Genomic DNA, 6,000 nt, shown 5'->3' on the forward strand with positions numbered 1-6,000 from the left:
CCAGATTCGGAATCATTTGAAAAAGACTAAAGCATTCCATCCCTAGTAAGTCAGGTTTCATAAAGGGCATGGAACAAGAGACTGCTTTGTTAAGCATAGTTAATGATATTCTGTTAGAAGCTGACAAAGGTTTGACTCTCTTATGTTAGATGTCAGCCATACTTTGCTGTTGCACCGACTGAAATGTCTGGGTGTTGCAGATACTGCACTCTCCTGGATTATATCATTTTTGGATAATCACTCTTTCAAATTTTATTGGAAGGCCAATAGATCACCTTCTTATCCATTGTATTTGGGTATTCCTCAAAGATCAGTGATTTCCCTATTATTGATCAATGTCTACATGTCCCCTCTACTTCATCTGATTGGTTTTGATGTAAATTGTTATATGTATACAGATGATGTACAATTGGTAGTGCATATTGGAAATGAGCAGGGGGAAGTATGGACAAGCCTTAATTTGTGTCTTAAGGTGGTGACTGGTTGGAAAAAGATACAGGCTTGATTCAATCCATCTATAACTGAAGCATTATGTATTCTGAGGGTTGGGAAATCTATGAAAGAACTACCAAAGCTGGATGGTATGCCTATTACTCCAAAACTGTATGTTCGCACCTTAGGGGCATGGCTTGATAAACTGACAGTGCAGCATCACATTTCTATGGTAGTTCATTCATCTATTCACAGAGAAACACCTATTATGATGCATAGAATAGAAGTTCCTTTGGAAGAATTCCCCACCCAAGACACACTTTAGCTAATTAAGCTTTTATACTTCAAAAAACAAAGTACATAAAATGTCAAGGCTTGTAACAACTGTCATTACAGTGACAAAAATGTAATCCAGAGACATTTAGTTTAGTACAGCATGAACACAGTAACTCATAAAAAAGAAATCAGTGAAGATATAGAAAAGAAAGGACCTAGATATGTGGGCTACAGAGAAGATTAAGAGGAGATTTGTGACTGGAGAAGTGTCATATCAAAGAAGGAAAACTAGACAGGAAAAGTTAAGGCAGTTTTCATCTGCAGGGTTGAAGTGTTATTGAAGCTCTCTGATAACAGCCTGATGTACCAAAACATTCAGCCCTACTGCACCCCTAATTTCAGTGATTTAGTTTCCCTGCCTGCAAAGGATATGGCTGCAGCAAAGCAGCCCAATAACTAAATACAGATAGAGCAATGAAAGGACACTGGCTTAGATCTGCCCAGCTACAGGTTACATGTTAAAAAAAAAATTATAATTTTCAATGCAAAGAATTAAGTGAGGCGGGTGAAGACGGGGGGAGGAAAAAGACCGCCTAGCTCTCAGATAAAATAAAGTGCAAGAGGGAAGAAGAAAAACCGTACAACAACAGCAAACACACTTATAGATTAAGGGGTTGCATCTCTAAGCATTCCCCGCATCAAGACATTAAAAGGGGTAGAAGAGAAAGCCTCGGGAAAATCGGGCCTTAAGAGTCACTAGCAGGCACTGGCCTGACGATGAGCCGCAGGCGCTCAGCAAGGCCCGTGGGGACACAGCAGCTACCGAGCAACAAACACAGCGCGGAGCCACCGCAGCATCAGTACCAGGATGCCAGGACTCACTGGGAAAATATCCTAGGCTTCCCCCCTCCTCTCCCACCCGACACAGAACGGGCAAAAAGGCCCTGGTAAAAGGAGGCTCTCCCTCAGCACGCCAGCTCAGGGTCCAGCTTCACTCGGTGCCCAGAGGGCACTGTAGGGTCCCTCGGCAGAGAGGGCAGCGCGGGGCGGCGCTTACCTGGGGAGCCGCGTCAGCGGGAGAGCGCGAGTCCAGCCCAGCGCGCGCTCGCGCGCACACACGCCCCCCCACCAGAGACAGGGGGGGGGGGGGGAGGACGAAGAACCGCTGCCACTACTTCAAGAGTCCGAAGCCATCGTCGCCCGCAGCAACAGCCGCCGCCCAGCGCGCGCACCACGAAACCGTTACTTGTGGCGCCGGCTTCCGAGCCAACATCGGCAGCAGACCCGCGGAGTGGAGAGAAGGTGCCTGGCCCTTGGGTGATGAACTTTGGCTCGCGACCCTGACCCAAAGCTCGTGCGGGCTTCGCCTTCCACTATCCAATCTTAGCATCCCCAATACTCCAACACACGACTCCTCCTAACTACCGTCTTAACTCCACTTACTTGCTTGGGCCTGGGAGGCGGTCCACGAGCGAGGAACTCTATGCGCATGAGCGCCTAGAGGGGGAAAAAAAAAAAAAAAATCAGCATAAGCTAAACCGCCCCTTTCCAGAGGTAATGACGTAAACGGTTCGTATTAAAGAGATGGGGCGGGGACTGCGTGTGCAGTGTCTCTACTTAAGAGGCGCTCGCGGGGAAAGGTTGAGGTCCTGGGTTAGGAAGTGATTTTAAGTGTTAGTTCAGTTTTACATTTTTCGTACAGTGCTTTGTTTTACAAATGTAAGAAATGCGATTCATCAAGTTAAAAATAAACCCAAGTATGCCTACCGGCAGCGCGGCTTCCCACTCCATGCAAACTTACGTATCCTTCTTTTACACTGAGTTTATGATGTTTAATGTGATGACTGCATTCAAGCCTTTCATTTTCTTGTGAGAAGAAAAATATACCCGCACTACTATGACTTACAAGTTGTAGATTTTATTATGAGTCGCGCTTTTCCTTTAAATAGTAATAACGAATAGAAGCTATTGGAGATAATTTTTATGCAACAGTAGCAAACATATTTTGGAATATTTAATATCCATTTAACTACCTAAAACGACGTTGAATTAGATGTGCAACAGTTCGGGGAACAACAGCATGGTAGGTTTTCACAGCTTGTTCCGATTACTGCTTCATATTTATATGCCCAAAACTGCATTGTAATTTAGAAAATTCCTGGTCAAATAAGGGTTCTGAAAGCACTGGCGTAGCCTGGGGTGGGGGCCCACCAACTTTGAACTCAGGCCCACCCAACCAGGGCTGTCTGACACCCGAGCAGCAATGCCGTCGTGGGATCCCATCCCCACGACAGCGGAAGTAGGAGTTTGGCTCTGCCTAATGAAAAGGCCCCCTCCTGTGTGTGTGGATGAGAATGGGGGGGATGGGGATGTGAGTGAGACTGGGAGTCTGAGTGTGTATCTGTCTATCGGTGAGAATGGAAGCTTGGATGTGTGTCTGGGTGTGCATTTGTGTGTGTGAGAATGGGAGCAGGGGAATGAGAGTGAGAGGTGTTTATGGTAGAGCATGTGAGAGTTTGTGTGTATATGTTAGAAGAAATATTTCTTCTGGGAGAGGGTGGTGGATGCCTGAAATGCCCTTCCGGAGGAGGTGGTGAAAAGAAAAATGGTGAAAGATTTCAAAGGGGCATGGGATAAACACTCTGGATCCCTAAAGGCTAGAGGATGGAAATGAGGAAAAGAGCACTTTGGGAGGGGGAGGGGGGGGGGGGTGTAATTTGCTGGTGTGAGGGTACTATCCTTAACCAACAAGCCTTCATACTGTTGATGCACCTCATTATTGCTCTCTGCTTTAATGGCAGGGAGGAAAAGGGAAATTAGTTTCAGACATCAATTTTACAATCTGGGAAAACAAATAAGCATAGGGGTAACTTGCTGATATGGCTGCTACTGCCCTTAGCCAATAAGCCTTATAATATATATATAATATAATATTATTATTGTATGTAAAAGTTTATGAACCTTTATTTTCCTAAAAAATTTTCAATGTATAATTGGAAATAGAATATATGAATTTTACTTTGTTTTGAAAATTCATAAATAAAGAATTTAAAAAAAAATAAGCCTTATAGGTGTGATGTAACTCCAACATTGCTCTCTGCTTCAACTGCAAGCGATAACAGGGAATTGGACTCAGAAAGCAACCAACAAGGGCCCTGACTTTAACAGTTTGGGAAACTAAGTATGGGGGTAACTTGTACAGCATGGCAGTTGCCACCCCCTGATGATACCTTTATGGAGCAGACATGTGGATGGCTGGTGCTACCATAAGTTTTCTGCCAAGGTAATATTCACTGAGGTGAAATCATTCAATAGGTTCTCTATACCTATACAGTAACACTCACATTAGAGAACACACAATTCTTGGAACACATTACACATCCATTCGTGCAAACATTTTTTATTAATGAGACCGCATAATAAAAATCCTAACTAGACAATAAATACTGACTAGCTCATACACTCATTCACAACCATACCATTCAACCACAACCACTAAAACAACACATAATATATTATATAATGCCCCCAAACAGTTACATATTCATCCATTAAACAAGAATGTACATGGAATTACAATTCAAAATTACAATAAAAAACACTAAATTGTAAACAATATCCTGTGCAGATATCCTAAATAATTTAATTCAAAAATTGAGCAAATCACACCATCAAAAAGTTATAGGACACCAGATCTATAATATATATCATCACTTAAATGTAGATGCATTCAATAAATTCTTCCCATATCCAGTGTCCAAGTATAGAATCAGCACTGTCCAATGGACTCATCCGACAAGGGATCCTTGTTTCACCCGAAAACATCAGGCTTCTTCAGGGAAATTCTCGCCAAAACTGTACTCGCCAACAATTCCACTTAAAGCAACAAACAATACAATTAAAATATCTGCTGAAGAACCACACCAACAATCTATAACCCATTCAAACCTTAAGCCTTACCTTCCACAACGCCCATACATTCACACTGTTGAAACCCTTAAATTCTCAGGTCTCCCGATAAATTTCATCTCGTCAAAGAATATTTAAACATATTGAAAGAATAGTATTTCAAACCATTACTTTCAGTCACAGAAACTGCAACCAAAAAGAATATTATCGATTAAAATGACCAAAGAGAATCAACACACATACCTGAGCAAACGCCGAACAGATCACGTACTCACGTCAAGAAACCGGAACTGACGAGATCAACCCCCAGGTAATGACAAAACACCAACTATCCCCACACTTTATATAGCAATAGGGTGATATCATTAAACCATTAATAACATCAATCTACCCCTTCCATCAAATTAACACCACCACAGGAAAACACACACTCAAACGTGCAACCCAAATCGCTATCCACTGACTTAATCAGAGGAATGCTGTCCATTCAATCGGGCCATTAAGTCCATGGGGGGAACGCGTGTTCCATTCATAAATAAATCTTTGTTCAACACGTCTTAAAATTAAAGATAGATCACCCCCAGCTCTAAACTCACTTTTTTGACCACAAAGAACTTCAATTGCTCCACCCCATGTTTTTCATCCATCCAATGTTTGACTAAAGGAGCATTCTCCTTGCACATTCTGATCCTGCTTTTGTGTTCAATAATACGTGTCCTTACAGACCTTATAGTTTGTCCAATATATATTAATGAACATGGACATAAAATTGCATACACTACTCCTGCAGTATCACAAGTAAACAAATCTGGAAGTGTGTAAGGACGTTTCAAGTTAGAATGTTGAAACCTCTGTATAATCAATGCATGACGGCAAATTGAACAAGAACCGCACATTTGTTGACCATAAGTTAACCCCTCAACAACTTTTGTACCCCGTTGGTTCAAATTGTCCCACAAACTCCTACGTTTCTTGATCACAAAAATCGGACATTCATCAAAGATTTTTAAGGGAGATAAAATATTCCAATATTTTCTCACTAGATTTTTAATCTGAGATGACTTAGAAGAATATGGGATGGAACAAATCATTCTGGACGGGGCTTCCTTCTGTGACTTAATCAGTAAGTTATCCCTGTTGGAAAATAATGCACGTTTGTAGGCTTTTTTAATCACTGATCTTGCATACCCACGAGCTAAAAATTTGTCACTCAAGACTTGTGCTTGTCTTTTAAATTCGTCAACAGATGAACATAAACATCTGTACCTTAAAAATTGCCCGGTAGGGATATTATTCTTCAACTGTCTGGAGTGAAAGCTCTGAAAATGCAGTAACGTGTTTTTGTCTGTAGGTTTCCTGTACACTGTGGTAGCAATCTTATTT

The 6,000-nt window shown here is 41.9% G+C and overlaps 1 protein-coding gene across 7 annotated transcripts in view; it reads right to left on the bottom strand.

The window, feature by feature from the left end:
• Positions 1-2,199, bottom strand: part of TMEM184B (transmembrane protein 184B) — a 269,118-nt gene extending 266,919 nt beyond the window's left edge. For 3 of the 7 annotated variants that reach the window (XM_029590169.1, XM_029590167.1, XM_029590164.1), the window contains exon 1: positions 1,766-2,140. The gene's annotated coding sequence lies outside the window, so the exon portion shown is untranslated. The other 4 variants (XM_029590165.1, XM_029590170.1, XM_029590168.1 and 1 more) reach the window with 4 other exon arrangements.
• Between the last annotated feature and the right edge of the window lie 3,801 nt (positions 2,200-6,000).

The sequence above is a fragment of the Rhinatrema bivittatum genome, chromosome 2 (assembly GCF_901001135.1).
Source record: "Rhinatrema bivittatum chromosome 2, aRhiBiv1.1, whole genome shotgun sequence".
Taxonomy (NCBI): domain Eukaryota; kingdom Metazoa; phylum Chordata; class Amphibia; order Gymnophiona; family Rhinatrematidae; genus Rhinatrema; species Rhinatrema bivittatum.